Genomic DNA, 22,624 nt, shown 5'->3' on the forward strand with positions numbered 1-22,624 from the left:
TTCTAGCAGAAGCTGATCGTGAGAAGATGTGATATTTTGTTGACTGGTTTCTTAGAAGACGACAGGAAGACTACAGCTTTGCGAAGAACATCCTTTCTTCCCACGCCCGGTTTCCCGTGTTCGATTCCCGGCGGGGCCAGGGATTTTCTCTGCCTCGTGATGACTGGGTGTTGTGTACCGTCCTTAGGTTAGTTAGGTTTAAGTAGTTCTAAGTTCTAGGGGACTGATGACCATAGATGTTAAGTCCCATAGTGCTCAGAGCCATTTGAACCATTTGAACATCCTTTTTAATGACGATCCGTTCATCCACCTGCATCGATTTGTGAATAAACAGAACTTTCGTACCGGGGGGTCAGAAAATGATTGCATGGTTCAAGAGAGCATCCAGGACTAATGACCGTTTGGATTGGCTTATGCATGGACAGACGACATCATCCGCACTAAGTTTCTTGAGGATGAGGCAGGACAAGCTGTGACGTCCAACGGAAACCGATAGGTTGGGATGATAAGAAACTTTTGTGGCTTCATTTTGATGAAGTGGATGTTCAACAGTTATGATTCCAGATGGATGATGCCACCTGTTACACTTCACTCAAAACAATTGAGTTGTTCCATGAGAGGTTCAGTAAACATGACCAACAACTGCAACCAAGATCATCTGACTGAACCCTTTGCAATATTTTCTTTGGAATTATCTTAAACAATCAGTGTAGGTCAATCGACAATGAATCGTTAGCGAGCTAATCAAGAAAATGTGATGGATTGTTGATGAAATACAAATGGAGTCTTGTTAAGAGTGGTAGCGAATTTCACGGACAGAGCTATTGAATGTCAATATAGTAGACGCTAGACATCATTTTCCAAAGAGTGGTGAATGTGTTTACATATTTTGTGAAACCGCTAGGGAAAAAAAGGAAATTAATTATTTGATATATCTAAACCAGAACGCTTTATTAAGGAATCTATAAATTTATACGATTGTTGTTCAGCTCATTTGGGAAAAGTTACATTTCTAATATCTTGAATTACTGCTTTATAGTTGATGATATTGTTGTTACTGAACTACACATTTGGCGAGAACAATCTCCTCTCTTCAGTTACAGTGCAACGGAAATACATTAACAGTATTCCCATACTAAAATATATCTAAAATCATGTCTTAATTCAACTGCCCATGCAACATTAAAAACTCTACCGTTAACACATTGAAGTATAGCATAATACGAGTATAGTGAAACCAACATAATAATCATACCAATTAAAATGTATAGAGCATTATGCTTTGTCAGCTGGTCCAGGAATCATCGAAACATCACTTGACCACACATTCCAATATAGTCTATCATGTTATTTCTTAGTTGAATGTAAAATATCGTTCAACAATCAGCGCAAACAAGTGAAACGCAGCTCTTCTTCCAGCCGCCGCTCCCGATGGCCACACAGTATTCAGCGCCAGCCAGATATCTCTAAATACCTAGTGATGCCAGGAAAACAATATAACGTGGCTGAATACAGTAATGTAACATACTAATACCGTCTAGCTACCACTATCTTATGTCTTTGAGAACGGTCAATTTTAGGACTACATCTCGTTTCGACAAGTTCCGAAGCTGTACAACTATGGACACAAGCCTCTAATTACGAATAGTTAATTCCGAACTTCTACAGAATAAGATTTTAGTTACATAGTTTAGTTGCTGTTGATGGTAGAGTGTATTAACGCTTCATTATATACAACAGTTTTATTGATACACACTCGTCAAAAAAAGTTTTGCAACATCTTGGTTCCCAGAACTCCTAAAGATAGACGCTGGCTGTGGATATTGTATCACAGTCATAGTCCCTTTGTCTGTTCAGGGATGTCACTAAACCCGGCCAAAGATATAAACAACCATGCATGGGCAACGCCTATTAGACGGAGGGGGTCCAACAGCCGATCATTTCCAGTCATTCCACCATGAACGTGGTACACGGCTCGTGTTGTCTGTGGTTCAACCATGCAAAGACTGTCAATACCGCGGTTTGATGGTGTCCGCGTTGTTACTTTATGCCAGGAAGGGCTCTCAACAAGGGAAGTGTCCACAAATCTCGGAGTGAACCAAAGCGATATTGTTCGGATGTGGAGGAAATACAGAGAGACAGGAAGTGTCGATGACATGCCTCGCTCACGCCGCCCAAGGGCTACTACTGCAGTGGATGACCGCTACCTACGGATTATGGCTCGGAGGAACCCTGACAGCAACGCTACCATGTTGAAGAATGCTTTTGGTGCAGCCACAGGACTTCGTGCTACGACTGAAACTGCGCGAAACCGGCTACATGATGCGCTAGTTCAGTCTCGTTGTCCATGGCGAAGTCCATCTTTGCAACCATGACACCACGTGGCACCATACAGATGGGCCCAACAACATGCCGAATGGACCACTCGGGATTGTCAACACGTTCTCTTCACTGACAAGTGTCGTATATGCCTTCAACCAAACAATCGTCGGAGACGTGTCTGGAGAGAACCCGGTCAGGCTGAACGCCTTAGACATACTGTCCAGCGAGTGCAGCAAGGTGGAGGTTCCCAGCAATTTTTGGATGGGACTATGTGGGGAAGACGTGCGCCACTGGTCGTCATGGAAGGCACCGTAACGGCTGTGCGATACGTGAATGGCATCCTCCGACCGATAATGCAACCACATCGGCAGCATATTGGCGAGGCATTCGACTTTATGGACAGAAATACGCGCCCCCACAATGCAAATCTTGTGAATGACTTCCTTCAAGATAACGACATCACTCGACTAGAGTGGCCAGCATGTTCTCGTGACATGAACCATATCGAACATACCTGGGATAGATTGAGAAGGGCTGTTTATGGACGACGGGACCCACCTACCACTCTGAGGGATCTGCTCTCAATCGCTGTTGAGGAGTGGGATAATCTGGACCAACAGTGTCTTGATGAACTAGTGGATAGTATACCACATCGAAAACAGGCATGCATTAATGCAAGAGGACGTGCTACTGGGTATTAGAGGTACCGGTGTGTATAGCAAGCTGGACCACCACCTCTGAAGGTTCAACATGCAAATGAAAAGGGTGGAACTATGTTTATGTTGATGTCTATTCCAATTTTCTGTAAAGGTTCCGGAACTCTCGGAACCAAGGTGATGCAAAACTTCTGTTGATGTATGTAAGTATGTGAGACTGTACAGGAAAACATATTCTTCGTGCAGCTGTGGGTAATTACCGCATTTTCGAGTTTCCAGTCGTATGGCTATATTATCAGTCGATTTATCCGTATTTGTGTATTGTGTTTTGGCAATGCTCCGAGACAGAGTTTCAGACAATAAATAAATAAGTAAATAGGCCCAATTTTGAGTCTACTTTTTTCCGTAAAACGTCTGCCAGTTGAACTACTCCCAGTCAGAATCTTAGGGTTAGGTTTCATATCGAATGTGTTACTGCGGATCGATGAAAACTAGGTTTGCAGCTAAGTGCAATTAACTGGGGTTTTATTGCTTCTTATCGTAGCTTCATTATCAGCATTATAGCGAGAGATACTAATTTTTTATATTTAAAGGTTGCTTTTTCACTCCTTTGTTTGCAGACAGAAGCGTGGGACGATTGTCTGGACTAGAAGGAATCATGCTGTGAGTCCATGAATTGCTTAGATTTTCATCTGAAATTTGAAACGTTTAGAAAGCTCTAATGTAATTTATTGATAGCCAGATCTTGAAACAAATCGTGGACGAAGAAGGTGGATATGGAATGATTGTAAGGGGCAGTGCTAAGAACCCATGTATAAGGCTACAGATGAAATTTATAAAAATGAAGTTACATTCCAATCCATACCGGCGGTCGATTGTGGTGATTGAGCAGGCGGTAAATTTGAATATGTATCACAGTTTCGATGTTCGCTTTCGCATTTCCTACGAGCTCTTTAGAGTAAAATTAAGTCAGAATGCCGTTATACTCCTTCGCAGATGCCGAATAGTTAGTTCCTACTACAATGAAATCGTCACTGTTGCAAAATTTCCCTAAATTATCCAAGCACGTTTAATTCTTTCAAATTGTACAGAAACGTTTCCTGCTGTCCCCAATGGATTACGTGTATTAAGGCTTCTTTCATTATAAAATTACGCTGACATTTTGGTACGCAATTATAATTCTGGACGGATTACGTGTTCAAAGAATAAGACGTAGAGGGCGAGAAACATTTGCTTGGCACTGACATTGGTGAAAGTTTTTCTTGTGTGTCCTGTTAACATTTCTTCTCGATACTCGGTTTTCAGCCTTTTACCGGACGTCAGCAGCACAGAATATGCTATTTATAAACGAAACAGTATCAGAAGCAAAGCGTACAGCGTCCGGGAACCAGTTTGTTGGTTTTCCCTGTTTTTTCGTTTTTTAAATGCGAAACACTTGGAATCGGTAACTTTTCAACAGTTTCCTGAAGCTCTGTGTGATACTGCAGACAAATCACAGGGCCTCTGCGGACAAACATTCCCTATCACTCGTAACAAACAAACAATAAATTCAATGGCTCTCTGGATAGTAACCGATTTTGTCAGATACAGGTGGTATGGCGATGTTGCTTAGAGCCCCTGATGTGCGTCGGTCCGTTTTAAAGGACGAATTCTGTGTGTTTAATTTACGTTTATGATTCGGCTCTACTATAATTAACAACTTACACCGCAGTAGCCACCGAAAGGAAAGCACATTCAGAGTCCATAGACCCTAGTATTATCAACTTCTGCTCTTATGCAGTGTCCAAGAGAAAGTGCACTACATTCTTGCACTTACATTCTCCACAAGTGTTCACCCAGGGGGTTGATGCCACGGTAGTGGCACTTTCGAAATTCCACGTCGAGAGCAACCGCTGTGATGATATTGAGATCCGGGATGTTTCTAGCATTCTGTTCAGCAGAAACATTTGAGGACTTACCAAGGATCTTCGGCTTGCTGTGGATCTCAACCTGAGTCTATTCAGCACGTATTATCGGTCCGCTTCTGTGTCCTCACAGTCAGTTCAAGCAATTACTCTCAAGTTTACTACGACGCTGGTAGACGACATCTCACCTCTGCTACATAGTTTGTTTTTCAGAGTTTTCAATATCACTTCTTAAACTATTTCGCTGTATTCCTATTCTAAGTCCTTAAAGACATTATCCCCTTTGTTACTATATAGCAAGATTGGCTTGACTGAGGCTCTATCAGTGGTGCCACTAATTTTTACGATTTAAGGTTAATTTTATAAACCATGCTACTGAAACCATTCACAGGGCCTGTAAGGTAACTACTTAACACAGAAATTACATGCATCACAGAATCGAACGGAACGTTCATGCATACTTTGATCTGCATCTACATGACAACTCTCCCATTCACAATTACGTGCCTGGTACATTATTGATCGAGCCGCCTTTAGGCTCTTCCTCTACCGTTCCACTCTCGAACAGCGAGAGGGAAATACGAACACTTCGGTCTTTCCGTGGGTGCTCTGATTTCTCTTATTTAATTACAATGATCATTTATCCCCATGTACAGTCTTAGACATAAAAACTGGCCGCCGGCCAGCCGCTACAGAGACTAAGTCCGAGTCGTTCACTTAAGGTGGCCAATAAAACTGACCCCCTCTGACAGCTCTAAGTCCGGCCATCTGCACAATCTGACAACACTCTAAGATGCGGAAGTGTTAGGAGGAAGTGTTGTCTACTTCCGAAATGATACGGATGGAGTGAGCCCGTGGTCTTGCGGTAATCGTCGTGCATTCTAAACTTAGTGTCGCATGTTCGCGTCCAACTGTTTTTTTTTTTTTTTTTTAACCACATTTCGGTCTAAAGTTATGAGTCTGATTGAAGATCGAAGACAATTCGCTTAACATTCTACCCACCCGCAATAACAAGTATTCCAGAAACAATTCCGCAGGACAGCTCGTGGTTGCGTCGGGATCATAACAGCTTACGCTCGGGCGTTTCCTCGCGCTGCAGCGGCTACCGGCCACCGGCCAGACAACACCCGCTGCCTGAAATCCGGCGCCGCCCATGTGAAGGCGGCGCCACGCTGTCAGTGTATGTATCAATGCCATTTTCGAATTTGAAGTTCTAGTTATTATCGTGCAGTTAAGCATTGGAATTTGCATACTCGAAAATCGTGGACTACAGTTAGGCATTGTATAATTGAGTCGTAAGTGGAAAAAGGTGTAACATCTGCAACTCAACATTTACTTTGGTATAACAGAGGGGTGAATGTAGAGGAGACAGCTAGAAAGATTTGAACTGTGTTTGTAGCTAGTTCTTTTGGGAAAAATACGCCAGAAAAAGATAATCCTGTTTCAACAAAGATCGTTCTGCCATGAATGATTTTCCACATTAAGGAAGCCTCGACTACTGATATATGTGACAGTTTACCATTCTACCATCATGCGACATTTGCATTCAACAGGCAAAGTTCAGAAGTCTGGTGTCGGAGTACTGCATGCTCTAATTCGAAACAAAAAAAATCAGCGGAGTGACTATTATTGAACGTCATCAGGTCGCTCATTGAGCATTCCTATGCAGTACCGTTACTGGTGACGTGCTATGATGCCTTTGTCGTTAACTTCCTAAGAAGAAATGAAAGGCTGAGCCCCACCAAAAGGCGTAGACTAGAACAAAGAGTAGTGTGAACATAATATTTTACATCTGATAGCTCCAAAAGTGTGTTTTGGGCTACGAATTCTGCCCCAAGGGGTGTGTGCAACACAGCTGGAATTTATCAACAACTGAGACGCGTTTCGGTCGCAGTGTAAGAAAATCGAGCAACAAAACTACATCACCTATGCTGCTGCATGATAACTCATTCTGTGGATTTGAGAAACATAACTATCCAGGAGATTGATAGGAAAGTCGTCTCTCAGGCACTTGTATTGATAGGGAAATCCTCTCTCAAGCACTTGTCCCTCTCGTCATATATTCGCAAAATTTTACGTTTCCCGCTCTTGATCCATCAACCGTCAAGGCAATTGATTTCTAGACAAAAATACTCGTAAAACTACACTGGTTTAATGACATCGTTAGAACCAGTGGGTTTCTACAGGCGTAGAATTTGCAAACAACTTTAGCATTGTTAGATTGTTTTAGATAGCGTGAAAGAAAATTCAGCTGCTGATTAATTTCTCTTTGATGATAACTGTTGCGATTAGTAAACTAATGGAAAATACAATTAAAATATTCACTGTACTGATGCAAATTAAATTGAGCTTACTACAGAAGCATTACAACGGCAGTCTATCTTAATAAAGCATTAAGTGTCTGTAAGACGATTGAGCATATTTTAACATTAATTAGTGGGATATTACCGACTTTTGACTTCGAAATGATCTGTATTTACTTCATTTCCTGTAACATCCACAAGTATTATGAAAATGTGGCATTTCATTTCATAGATAAAATTATGTATTCACAACAACAAAAAATACGTCGGCAGAAAACAAAAGTGGCATTATGAAATTGGCAGTACCATAATGTTTCTGCTCTGACACTAAGAGTTACTGCTTGTAACTCAGCTACAACAGAATTAAAAATCTGGCTCTCAGGGAGCCTCGAAAGGCGAACGAAAGCAGTTTGTACCTGGTAGCCAATCATGTTACCTGGGAACTGGTTTTTTCCTAAAGTGGGAAGACATCCTTTTGTGGTTGAATTGTTGGCAAATGTCAGTCAGACGTGTGCCGTTGGTCTAAGCGTTTCGGTATGTTGAATTTGTACCAATGATTTTTCTACACGTTTTTCTATTCCAAATTGAGAGTTGAAATTAGTATTTTCACGTTATCTTGGTGAATTTTGCTCATAGTATTTTCGAGCGTGTTCCAGAATTTTTCGACACTTTTGGTGTTTTTCTTATTTCCGATGTTGGTGGGGGCATGTGCATTGATGAGTGTATATTTTTTACTGCGGCTCTGAATGAGCATAGTCATAAGTCGATTGTTGATCGGTGTGATTTCTTTGACAGAATTGATGATAGATCTGTGTTCGAGAAAAGCAATTCCGAAGATTGGTACGCTTTTCGCTACCTTTTGTTGTATTTTGTTCTTGAAGGTGCAATGGTTTCCGCAATGAAAGGTTTCACTGTCAGTTAGTCGTGGTTCGTGAAGAGCCAGGATGAGAATTATTTGTTGGTCGATTTCTTTTGTGAGATTATTTAGTTTTCGTGCTTGGATCAATGTATCGATGTTTAGTTTTCAAAGACATGTTTTCTGCTTGTAAGGAAATTTACCAGGGATCTTCGATATTCTCTGCCGTGCTAACCTGGGACTCTACAGAAACCGAAAATCCAACTGTCGCCTGTCGACAGCCGGGTTGTGTACCACCTGGGGTAAAGTTGACTTTGCTTGCACAGTTCATGTTTGCTTGTGTGTCGTTGGTTTGGCTTGGGTGATACCAGGACCGGACAGGACCAGAGGGTGTTGAAGCCTTTGGAAGCTAATATTTTCAGCCGAGCTCATTGAGGTAACAGACGGTGACCAGATTAGCGGTGATTTTCAATCATACGTGCGTCGATTTTGGGTTCAACGTATTGAGTAGCCGTTCAGGATTGTGTCAGTCTTTGGTTAACCCCAAGTATTTGATTTCCTCGGTACCACCTATATGAGGGGGGGGGGGGGGGGGGATTCCCCTATCGGCCCCACGGGATTATTATTATTGTCATTATGTCATCAGCAAATCCGATATGGTGCATCTTCTCACCACTGAAATAGATGTGTATTATTCGATTCAGTATTTCCATCACATAAATATGGGTTATAATTACGTTACATTGCTGCTAGTCTTACGGAATACATGGGAATAATGCAGCTGCTCAGTGACTGGTATGGGGGAGGCATTGATCCCAGGCCTCGGATCTGCGACCCCAGCGATCTTAGCCTCCGCCTACCTGGTGCTGAAAGTCTTCACAAACTTTAAAAACAAAAATAATAGTGCAGTGTTCAGCATATCTGTCTAGTAAGCAGGAGGTCCAGGTTCGAAACCCAGTCGGTCACAAATAATCATCTGCCGTCTTAGCTGTATTTCAACGCGCTCTGACAGTGTGGTCGTAGCTCCTTCGATATTTAAGATGTAATTTTTATTTGAGGCAACAGAGGTGATTTGCGAACATTTGTCTTGCCATCAGTGTAACGGGACTTCAACGGCATCCAACCCTTAGTCATTGCTTTGTAACGCTGCTAACCCATGTCATATATATGAAAATCAGAATGTACTTCATATTTAGTCAAATAACAAATGGTTAGTATACAAGTAGGCCGGCCGGAGTGGCCGAGCGGTTCTAGGCGCTACAGTCTGGAACCGCGCGACCGCTACGATCGCAGGTTCGAATCCTGTCTCGGGCATGGATGTGTCAGATGTCATTAGGTTAGTTAGGTTTAAGGAGTTCTAAGTTCTAGTGGACTGAAGAACTCAGAAGTTAAGTCCCATAGTGCTCAGAGCCATTGAACCATTTAAGAAGTATACAAGTATTTACGAACAGTAGAAGCAGGATTGCAGCGAACTGATCCCTTAACCAAGTGCAACAGAAAGTACCTGTGTAATGAGTCATTCCAGCTGCATAGCTGAGGGTAATATTAAAAGCAATTCATCGCAGAATTAATGTAATACCCGCACGACGATCTCTGTAGTCGTACTGTATCATTAGCAGCCCGCGAATGGAGTACTATGTTCGTTAAATCGGATTACTGAAGCTGAGACCAAATAAAGAGAAGCGACGACGCCACAACACTATCTTTACTTAAGTAGGTAGTCACCGTTAAATTGTGTGTGCCACCATTAACGTTACTGTAAGCAGTTTGACAGCACAGCACCACAACAACTACTGACAACCTGAGCCATATCATCACGCAGTTGTAACTCGCAGTGATTACAAGTTGCTGATGTTTGTCAAGAATAGCGGAGAGCCCCTCTGAAGTTCCATTTGCATTACGCCTAGAACGGAGAGAATCCTAAATAACAGTAATAGGTCACCCAGCGAAGAGAACAGTCCACGTATTGTCTCATGCTCTTGCAGGTTGATATTAATGCAGTTCCCGATAGTCACACTAACGGGTTCTTTTGGCTATCGGAATACTCATATGTGAATTACAAAAGTGTAAATGCTAGAACGCTCAACTATCTTAATAACAATTGGATTGAATACGACTCGGAAAGCGACGTTAATTTGACGTTTCCATCCATCTCCTGATGTCTTACTGAATGAAGTCTGAAGTGCACGCACAGTTGTGTTGCCTGCCGCATGGATTCTGTGAAGTGTTGTGGCAGCTGGCAGTCATTGCTGAATACAGACATTTGCAAGTATCCCCACTGTTTTAGGGGAAATTGTCTTTTTGTTGCACTTTTTCCATACCGTAATTAGCACAATAACATAAGACTTGTTCTGCTGAAGATGCCCACAAGTCCTTAAATAAGAATCACCTAGCGGGAGTAATGCATCAAAGGAGACAGATTGTTGGACAAAAGAATGGACAGCTCCCTGCTTTTTGCGTTTCCGACAGCGCCTACGATAAGAATCTGGTGTCATATTATGCTTCACAACCTTATACTGTTTATTTTTTTATTTCATACTAAAACAAAAGTTATTATATGAGAACAGGAAATGACCGATATGCTTCTCAGGAACTTTAGTTTTTGGTGTTTATTTTCTCACTTCATACTAAAACAAGGGCGTTAATATGAGAAGAGGAAATTAAATATACGCTTCCACGACATAATATTTCCTTGTGTGCTACTACTGCATACATGAAAGCCCTGCAGTTAATTTTTGTATGTTGGATAAATTTTGATATCACCTCGAATTCCTTTGTGAGAAGGTTCCTATTTTCTTGGGATTCAGATAGAGTGGACTTTTCATCACTGGTTAATATTCTGATGTCTAATGACATGATACCCGTTGCAATTGTTCCATGGCACCTGTGAGTAGAGTCTCACGTTGGTTACTATAAGACCACGCAGGCAGTGATATCCGCTCACTGCAGTCAGAGTCAAGGTGATTTCTTTCTGTTTATGGCGAAGCGTCTGCTGTAGCGCCCACGCTCAGCCAAAATAAAAAAATCGCGGCGGCAGTGGGCACTCTAATCGCTGCACTTGTCGCGAGCCTCGACAACAAGAGCGCACTGTCTCCGCTAACGATGCTATGGAGTTAATACATCTTACTTAACGTAGTATGCAGGTCGTGGGTTGGGTAAAAATTCAGTTTGTAACTTCCCATTGCATTAAAATACTTTACAGTCATATTTGATGCAATATTTATGGTTGGTTGTATCTCTAATGTTAATAGTATTGATTCAGATTGTGCGTGAACACGAAAACACACACACACACACACACACACACACACACACACACACACACTCACACACACACACACACACACAAACATTGATTCCAGTGAGGGTGACAACTACTGTGTGTTGAACAACACATGCACCAGTCAATTCCTCAATTGGCGTCGAGTGGTTCAAATGGCTCTGAGCACTATGGGACTTAACATCTGAGGTCATCAGTCCCCTAGAACTTAGAACTACTTAAACCTAACTAACCTAAGGGCATCACTCACATCCATGCCTGAGGCAGAATTCTAACCTGCGACCGTAGCGGTCACGCGGTTCCAGATTGAAGCGCCTAGTACCGCTCGGTCCCAATGGCCGGCAGCGTCGAGTGGATGAGATTTTTCAATTACCTTGCATTGCAAGAACTGTAAGGAGGAGACTGAAAGTAAAGGAACTTGTATCCAAAGAGCTGCGACAAAACAAAGCTTGACCGACTATCAGATAATTGTCCACATGGGTTTTGTGGACGAGTATACTTTTAGTAACCAACCCACCCACGATCATTACGTAAGATTTCTCGAAGGCGTAGGGGCATTGGTTTGATTAAGTCGTCGACAGTGTAGCGTGATGGTTTACTTCCCACCATACGTTTTCTATATTCGTCCAAAGGTCGCTTGCATTTGTAGGTCCACATGGCAATGACCTTGTTACCTCTGCCCACATATTCTCTATCTGGTTGATGTTCGGTGATCGTGGAACAAACGGCAACAGCTTTACCCTCTCTTCACCCTGAAACCAAACTCGCACTGCTCTGTTGTGATGGATGGGACTCTGCTCCTGTAACTAAACTGTTATCTCGTTCGTTCATATATTTATATTTAAATATATTAGTAATAAGCACGTTGTATTCTTATTTTCCACAGTGTTTAAGAATTCAGGCCCTGTCATAAAAAAGTGATCTAGATTCAACCGTCCGATTAAGAATGTGGTTTACCCAGTCTATCAAATGATGAGAGTCGTATTCGGATATCCACATTAAGCCTGACCGGCTGAATCCGATTAGAACGATCTGGTATCGAAATGAAATTACAGAAATCGGATAATTTGAACGTCTGTATTGCAACAATGCTGCACACTTAAATTCCTATGATGGAGTGACAGGTAGCAACTGCCTAAGAAAAAGTGAGAAATATGTCTACTAGCAGCAATGGAACGTAATTATAACCCACATTTATGTGATGGTAATAATGAATTGAACAATGCACATCTATTTCAGTGGAGAGAAGATGCACCATATCGGATTTGCTGAAGACATAATGACAATAATAATAATAATAATAATAATAATAATAATAATAATAATAATAATAGTAGTAGTAATAAAATCCCGTGGGGCCGAAAGGGGAATCCCCCCCCATATAGGTCGTACCGAGCAAATCAAATACTTGGGGTGAACCAAATACCAACACAATCCTGAACGGCTACTCAATATGTTGAACCCAAAATCGACGCAAGTATGATTGAAAATCACCGCTAATCTGTTAGCTCAATGAGCTCGGCTGAAAATATTAGCTTCCAAAGGCTTCAACACCCTCTGGTCCTGTCCGGTCCTGGTATCACCCAAGCCAAACCAACGAAACACAAGCAAACATGAACTGTGCAAGCAAAGTCAACTTTACCCCAGGTGGTACACAACCCGGCTGTCGACAGGCGGCAGTTGGATTTTCGTTTTCTGGTGAGTCCAGGTTAGCACGGCAGAGAATATCGAAGATCCTTGGTAAATTTCCCTACAAGCAGAAAACATGTATTTGAATACTAAACATCGATACATTAATCCAAGCACGAAAACTAAATAATCTCACAAAAGAAATCGACCAACAAATAATTCTCATCCTGGCTCTTCACGAACCAAGACTAACTGACAGTAAAACCTTGCATTGCGGAAACCATTGCATCTTCAAGAACAAGATACAACAAAAGGTAGCGAAAAGCGTACCAATCTTCGGAATTGCTTTTCTCGAACACAGATCTATCATCAATTCTGTCAAAGAAATCACACCGATCAACAATCGACTTATGACTATGCTCATTCAGAGCCGCAGTAAAAAATATACACTCATCAATGCACATGCCCCCACCAACATCGGAAATAAGAAAAACACCAAAAGTGTCGAAAAATTCTGGAACACACTCGAAAATACTATGAGCAAAATTCACCAAGATAACGTGAAAATACTAATTTCAACTCTCTATTTGGAACAGAAAAAACCTGTAGATAAATCATTGGTACAAATTCAACATACCGAATCGCTTAGACCAACGGCACACGTCTGACTCACATTTGCCAACAATTCAACCACAAAAGGGTGTCTTCCCACTTTAGGAAAAAACCTGTTACCAGGTAACATGCTTGGCTACCAGGTACAAACTGCTTTCGTTCGCCTTTCGAGACTCGCTGAGAGCCAGATTTTTAATTATCTTGTAGCTGATTTACAAGCAGGCAGATACAAACTCAATATGGGAATCGTAAGATAACGCTCGAGCAAAATTCGTCTTGCTTCTTACAGTAACTCTTAGTGTCAGAGCGGAAACATTATGGTACTGCTAATTTCATAATGCCACTTTTGTTTTCTGCCGACGTATTTTTTGTTGTTGTGAATACATAATTTTATCTATGAAATGAAATGCCACATTTTCATAATACTTGTGGATGTTACAGGAAATGAAGTAAATACAGATCATTTCGAAGTCAAAAGTCGGTAATATCCCACTAATTAATGTTAAAATATGCTCAATCGTCTTACAGACACTTAATGCTTTATTAAGATAGACTGCCGTTGTAATGCTTCTGTAGTAAGCTCAATTTAATTTGCATCAGTACAGTGAATATTTTAATTGTATTTTCCATTAGTTTACTAATCGCAACAGTTATCATCAAAGAGAAATTAATCAGCAGCTGAATTTTCTTTCACGCTATCTAAAACAATCTAACAATGCTAAAGTTGTTTGCAAATTCTACGCCTGTAGAAACCCACTGGTTCTAACGATGTCATTAAACCAGTGTAGGTTTACGAGTATTTTCGTCTAGAAATCAATTGCCTTGACGGTTGATGGATCAAGAGCGGGAAACGTAAAATTTTGCGAATATATGACGAGAGGGACAAGTGCTTGAGAGAGGATTTCCCTATCAATACAAGTGCCTGAGAGACGACTTTCCTATCAATCTCCTGGATAGTTATGTTTCTCAAATCCACAGAATGAGTTATCATGCAGCAGCATAGGTGATGTAGTTTTGTTGCTCGATTTTCTTACACTGCGACCGAAAGGTGTCTCAGTTGTTGATAAATTCCAGCCTTGTTGCACACACCCCTTGGGGTAGAATTCGTAGCCCAAAACACACTTTTGGAGCTATCAGATGTAAAATATTATGTTCACACTACTCTTTGTTCTAGTCTACGCCTTTTGGTGGGGCTCAGCCTTTCATTTCTTCTTAGGAAGTTAACGACAAAGGCATCATAGCACGTCACCAGTAACAGTACTGCACAGGAATGCTCAATGAGCGACCTGATGACGTTCAATAATAGTCACTCCGCTGATTTATTTTGTTTCGAATTAGAGCATGCAGTACTCCGACACCAGACTTCTGAGCTTTGCCTGTTGAATGCAAATGTCGCATGATGGTAGAATGGTAATCTGTCACATATATCAGTAGTCGAGGCTTCCTTAATGTGGAAAATCATTCATGGCAGAACGATCTTTGTTGAAACAAGATTATCTTTTTCTGGCGTATTTTTCCCAAAAGAACTAGCTACAAACACAGTTCAAATCTTTCTAGCTGTCTCCTCTACATTCACCCCTCTGTTATACCAAAGTAAATGTTGAGTTGCAGATGTTACACCTTTTTCCACTTGCGACTCAATTATACAATGCCTAACTGTAGTCCACGATTTTCGAGTATGCAAATTCCAATGCTTAACTGCACGATAATAACTAGAACTTCAAATTCGAAAATGGCATTGATACATACACTGACAGCGTGGCGCCGCCTTCACATGGGCGGCGCCGGATTTCAGGCAGCGGGTGTTGTCTGGCCGGTGGCCGGTAGACGCTGCAGCGCGAGGAAACGCCCGAGCGTAAGCTGTTATGATCGCGACGCAACCACGAGCTGTCCTGCGGAATTGTTTCTGGAATACTTGTTATTGCGGGTGGGTAGAATGTTAAGCGAATTGTCTTCGATGTTCAATCAGACTCATAACTTTAGACCGAAATGTGGTAAAAGAAAAAAAAAGAAAAAACTTCCTCCAGTTTTTATGTCTAAGACTGTACCTGAGTGCCAAGAAAATATTTTCGTATTTAGAGAGGAAGGTTGGTGTTTGAAATTTAACGAAATATGCTGCTGCAACGAGAAACCCCTTATATGTAATGATTTCCATGCCAATTTGCGTATAATACTCATGGCACTCTCTGCCCTATTCCCCGCGAATACAAAACAAGGTACCCTTCTTTGAACATTTCCTATAACCTCTATCAGTCCTATCTTATGCGGATCCGACACCGCACAGCAGTAGTCCCGAAGACGACGGATAATCGTAGTGTTGGGAGTCCCTTTTAGTAGATCTGTCATACTTTATAAATGTTCAAAAAATGGCTCTGAGCACTATGGGACTCAACTGCTGTGGTCATAAGTCCCCTAGAACTTAGAACTACTTAAACGTAACTAACCTAAGGACATCACACACATCCATGCCCGAGGCAGGATTCGAACCTGCGACCGTAGCGGTCGTGCGGTTCCAGACTGTAGCGCCTTTTGTAAATGTTCTGCCAATAAATTCTAGTCTTTGGTTTGCTCTCCCCGCAATAATATCTGTGTGATCGTTCGAGTTCTAATTATTTGGAATTGTATATGTAATTGTAATTGTAATTCCCTGATTGTCAAATATCATATATTTTCTTTCGTTAGAGTCCCACTATTGGCCAAATTAGACCACTTCCTCCTTATAAAGTTCTGTCAGAACATGCTGCTCAGTTGAACGACAGTAGACTTTCATTTATCGTTGTGGTTCCCGACTGCTATGTCTGATTCTTAGAAAGTTGTAATATTTAATTTCAGTGCCGACTAGTCGAAAAGTGGACTGACAACAGTACGTTCACCATCGCTTTCAGTCTGTTCACACAAATAGTTTCCAGTCCTTGTATAAGGCTGAGGTATTGAAATACTGCACTATAGCCCCATACAGTTGAACCAAACATTTATATTTATACCACCCGGCCCAGAATCGTTTATAAGATAGTTAAACGTAATTGTAATGTCTGCGTATTTAGTTGAATTCACAGCCTTTAGATTTGTGAGGTTTATCGTGTAACCGAGGCTTAGGACATTCCTTTTATTACCCATGTGGGTGACTTCACAGTTTTCATTATTTAGAGTCAACTGCCACATTTCACCCCATGTAGATATTTAGGCCATATCATTGTGCAGTTGGTTTTGATCATCTGATGAAATGAAATGAGATGGCGTATGACAGCATCACCTGCAAGCATTCTACCGGGGCTGCTCAGATTGTCTCTTAAATCGCTTATATTCCTCAGGAACAGCAGGGAGACTGCAACAATTTCTTGGGGAGCGCCTGATTTTGCTTACGTTCTACTAGATGACTTTCCGTAAGTTACTGCAAGCTGTGACCTTTCTGACAGGAAACCACAAATCCTGTCCCACAGCTGTGAGAAACTGTGTCAAAAGCCTTCCGAAAATCTAGAAATATAGATTTAGTTTGACATCTGCTGTCAGTAGTACGTATTACTTCCTGTGAATAAAGTTCTAGTGGTGTCGTACAGTAACGATACTTTCAAAATGCGTGTTGGCTGTTTGTAAATAAATCGTTTAGTTCATGATAATTAATAAAGTTGAGCACAGTATGTATTCTAAATCCCACTGCAAATCGATGTTAGTGGTGTGAGTATGTAGTTCATCGGATTACTCTATTCCCTTTCGCGAGTATTGCTGCATGAACATGCAAGTTCGTTCCTTCCTATGCGAATTATGAACCTCTCGTCGCTTAAGGTTGCTGGGCGGCTGGACAGGGGGCGCGGTTTGGGGAAGGGTGGGGGGAGGGATCATCGCACGAATCTGTACAGGGATACCATTAATTGTATTCGGGCCGCGCGGCGTAGTCGTGTGGTCTATGGCGCCTTGCCACGGTTCTCGCCGCTCCCCCCGTCGGAGGTTCGAGTCCTTCCTCGGCCATGGATGTGTGTGTGTTGTCCTTAGAGTACGTTAGTTTAAGTTGGATTAAGTAGTGTGTAAGCCTACGGACCGATGACCTCAGCAGTTTGGTCCCATAGGAACTTACCAAAAATTTCCAAATTTCTAATTCAACTTGATATGCAGAGAACAAGGAATTTTTCTGATCCCAGAATCGTTGCTAACCGCTAAATTGTGAATATTAAGCTGTTGGCTAGTCAATTTTGGTTACTGCTACCCTCGTTATGTTGTCACGTCTTGCCCTCATCAGTATTATCATATCCGTAATGCTTCAGCAATAATGTGGGGGACGCAGCCGTGGGGACACTGTCAGGGCTACACGTCAAAGCATCAGGGGCCGATCATGCTTCACAGTTCTTCTAATACGCCACCAGAACAGACTTTTTAAACTTCTGTTCTCCAAAGCTCCAATGTTGCAGAGTCCATTCATCAAGTTTTCTCATGCTCTTATCGTTTTCTTCCCATCGTTCAACACCGCAAGGTTGGTTATGGTAAATTTTCTAGACAATGGCATTTAAAGTTCCACTGCCAAACGAATGCCCCGTGAAATGTGTTATCATCAGATTTTTTTTTTGGCAGCTGATGCTGTCGTTAAACATCAAGTAGCCTCCATAATATAAAAAAAGTCACAGAATAATTTAAACAACGTAACCGCATGATACGAAAAGTAGTAGTTGATCCTAAACAATATAAAGTGTGTGGTACTCCATACGAGTGATAAAAATACCATTAAATATCGGTTACACGATAAATCACAGAAACTTGGAGATTGTAGATTCAGGTAAATACCTTAGGCATCACTATTACGAACAATAATATGGGAACCATGGCACGGAAAATGTTATGGGAAAGTAGAACCGAATACGTCGTTTTATTGGCAAAGCACTTAAAGTATCTAACAGATCTACTAAAGATAATGCCTACACTACGCCTGTCTGTCCTTTTCTGGAGTACTGCTATACAGTATGGAACCTTTGCCAGATACGATAGAAGGGAAACATCTAAAACTCCAATGAAGGAGATCTCATTTCGCATTAATTAGGGAAATTAGGGAATTAGGGAAAGACTGTGACGAATATGATAGGTAAGTTGGAGTGGCAATCATTAAAACAAAAGCGTTTTTCATGGCGGCGAGAACGCTTTACGAAATTTCAGTCGCCAACTTTGTCCAACAAATGCAAAACGTTGAAATCCCCTACACAGGGAGAAACGACCACAGTACTAAGATTAGCCGACCACTGTGGCCGAGCGGTTCTATGCGCTTCAGTCCGGAACAGCGCTGCTGCTACGGTCGCAGGTTTGAATCCTGCCTCGGGCATGGATGTGCGCAATGTCCTTAGGTTAGTTAGGTTTCAGTCGTTTGAACTCTAGCGGACTGATGCCCTCAGATGTTAAGTCCCATAGTGTTTAGTGCCATTTGAACCATTTTTGAGTACAAGGATTTGTGAAAACAGAGCTCGTAAAGAGAGACTTACGTGTTTGTTTTCCCCACGGAATATTCGAGAGCAAGACGGTGGACAAACAGTCGATATTTGGTTGTATGAACACATTGCCGAATACCTAAGCGTGAACTACAGAGTACAAATGTAGATGTAGAACATAGTGACAAATTTCCATGCGTCTTCTGCAATCTTGCTAGTTACTCTGCTGGTGAAGTGACTTGATACGTATGGAAGCCGTTTTCATGCAAAATCCGAATAACGCGAAGGTAGCTTATTTTGGACGCTCTCGCAGTTTTGTTGGACATGTGTAACACGCATAACAGCTGCCAACGCATCTATTTCGTTCGCTCCTCACATTTAGGTTAAAAAAATGGCTCTGAGCACTATAGGACTTAACTTCTGAGGTCATCAGTCCCCTAGAACCTAGAACTACTTAAACCTAACTAACCTGAGGACATCACACACATCCATGCTCAAGGCAGGATTCGAACCTGCGACTGTAGCGGTCGCGCGGTTCCAGACTGTAGCGCCTAGAACCACTCGGCCACCCCGGCCGGCTCACATTTAGGCGTACCCCTTACTGTCTTAGTAGCTTTGCAGCGCCCTTCCAATAACAATGTTTGGCACATTCGCATAACTGACATTCTTGTTAGACACCTCGTATCGTGATGCCTTTATGTGTACAACCCATCAGTTCTCTTCACGTTCCTTCCCTATCTTCTGTACACATGTAGTATACCGAGTTCATGTTGGTTTGTGAAAGACATTACTTCCTTTCTTTTTTTCAATTAAATGGATTTCAGGCCTTGCCCATTCAGCCATCTCACTGGTGTAATGTCAATCATGACGATGTAACACCCAGTCCACGTGTGGAGAAAATCACCGATCCCGCTGTGAATCGAACCTTGGCCCCCGTGCTTAGCAAATCGGCGAGCTAATCGCGCAGCTATCGAGGCAGACCATTACTTCCTTTAAGCTAAACAGTACTCGACACAAGCCACGATACAGACAGGATGAAAGTTACATTTTGTCTTTGTACTTCATATTGGCATCGCGGTTGTGCCACAGCTTCTTTCTTATACCTTTATTTTGGTATGAAATCAGAAGATCCAGTAAAGGCAGAAATCGCTTTGATATTCAAAATAGATAATTACTCATTTCTAAATGTTTTAATTTCTATGAAATTAGCAACTGGATTTAGTAGAGTGAAATGTTTTGAATTCGTCTCCTTTAGAAATATGATACAAGCGCCAGAAATAAATATAGTATTGTTTGAAAAATCGAAGTTCTTACCTATATCTCTGTAATTAATATAGCTATGAAACTTTACGTCATTTAATGAGTATTATTTAACAATTTATTAGGATGGAAACAAAACTGCGATTCTTAAACGGTTCCGGAAATATTTCAGGTGAACGAGATAGCTGAACCACACTTTAAACTCACATGACTCTCATGTACCAGATTCACTGCATTGTGCAACTATCGAGTGACCTAGAGCAAAGATAGCGTATTGGACTTGCATTCGGGGGATCGACGATTCAAACTCACACTTCAAAAAGTTTTGCATCACCTCGGTTTTGAGAGTTCCGGAACCTGTACGGAATATTGGAATGGAGACCAACATAAACATAATTTTCACCCTTTTTTTTTGCTCATGAAAACTACACATTCCGTATTGTACCACCTTACAGCGAGATCTTCAGAGCTGGTATTCCAGATATCTGTACATACCGGTAACTCTGATACAAGTATCACGTCCTCTTGCATTGATGCATGCCTGTATTCGTCGTTGAATACTATCCACAAATCCATCAAGACACGGTTGGTCCAGATTGTCCCACTCCTCAACGGTGATTCGGCGTTGATCCCTCAGAGTGGTTGGTGGATCACGTCGTCCTTAAAGAGCCCTTTTCAATCTATCGCAGGCATGTCCGATAGGGTTCATGTCTGGAGAACATGGTGGCCACTCTAGTCGAGCGATGTCGTCATCCTGAAGGAAGTCATTCCCAGGATGTCCACGCTCTGCGCAGCGTCGCGCCACACGCGTAATGCGTGTCTTAATTTGTGCCTACAGCTGACAACTTAAGAACACCTGCTGGCAAGCCAACCTTTAGCAGAAGCCGCCAAAGTGCCAGCCTTGCCACTACCTGCGTGCACATCAACGGCATTGATGCTGCAATCTTCGGCACTATACTTCATCGGTGAGTCTACATCTACATCTACATTTATACTCCGCAAGCCTCCCAACGGTGTGTGGCGGGGGGCACTTTACGTGCCACTGTCATTACCTCCCTTTTATGTTCCAGTCGCGGGAAGAACGACTGTCTGAAAGCCTCCGTGCGCGCTCGAATCTCTCTAATTTTACATTCGTGATCTCCTCGGGAGGTATAAGCAGGGGGAAGCAATATATTCGATACCCCATCCAGAAACGCACCCTCTCGAAATCCGGCGAGCAAGCTACACCGCGATGTAGAGCGCCGCTCTTGCAGAGTCTGCCACTTGAGTTTGCTAAACATCTCCGTAACGCTATCACGGATACCAAGTAACCCTGTGACGAAACGCGCCGCTCTTCTTTGGATCATCTCTATCTCCTCCGTTAACCCGATCTGGTATGGATCCCACACTGATGAGCAATGCTCAAGTATAGGTCGAACGAGTGTTTTGTAAGCCACCTCCTTTGTTGATGGACTACATTTTCTAAGGACTCTCCCAATGAACGTCAACCTGGTACCCGCCTTACCAACAATTAATTTTATATGATCATTCCACTTCAAATCGTTCCGCACGCATACTCCCAGATATTTTACAGAAGTAACTGCTACCAGTGTATGTTCCGCTATCATATAATCATACAATAAAGGATCCTTCTTTCTATGTATTCGCAATACATTACATTTGTCTACGTTAAGGGTCAGTTGCCACTCCCTGCACCAAGTGCCTATCCGCTGCAGAACTTCCTGCATTTCGCTACAACTTTCTAATGCTGCAACTTCTCTGTATACTACAGCATCAACCGCGAAAAGCCGCATGGAACTGTGCTGTAATCCTTCTTCCAACAGTTTATTTAACCCTCGCAATTCCAAGACGGATAACAGTTCCTTAGCGGCTACCGTTTGAAAATATTATAACGTAGCCAGTCAGATAATACTTCAAGATTTTGAAAATAGTATTTATTGTTTATAATTAATTCTGCTACCAGATTCCATGTTATAAATTTTTCAGTTTAACTTAACCCAAAAGTGTAAGTCCTTATAATAGATGTCACTTTCTACAATGATGACATATTCAATACTTCCATGTTCAGACCCCACTTACAAAAATGGCTCTGAGCACTATGGGACTTAACATCTGAGGTCATCAGTCCCCTAGAACTTAGAACTACTTAAACCTAACTAACCTAATGACATCACACACATCCATGCCCGAGGCAGGATTCGAACCTGCGACCATAGTGGTCGCGCGGTTCCAGACTGTAGCGCCTAGAACCGCTCGGCCACCCCGGCCGGCCCGTACTTACACATCACTATCTGATTAAAATGTATGTTGTGAGTAAACGTCAACAACAATTAACGAAATTTAAATGGTTTAAATTTCTTGTGATGGTCGCAGAGTACCCCCATGTTGGTGGATCAC

This window comes from Schistocerca piceifrons, chromosome X (genome assembly GCF_021461385.2).
Source record: "Schistocerca piceifrons isolate TAMUIC-IGC-003096 chromosome X, iqSchPice1.1, whole genome shotgun sequence".
Classification (NCBI taxonomy): domain Eukaryota; kingdom Metazoa; phylum Arthropoda; class Insecta; order Orthoptera; family Acrididae; genus Schistocerca; species Schistocerca piceifrons.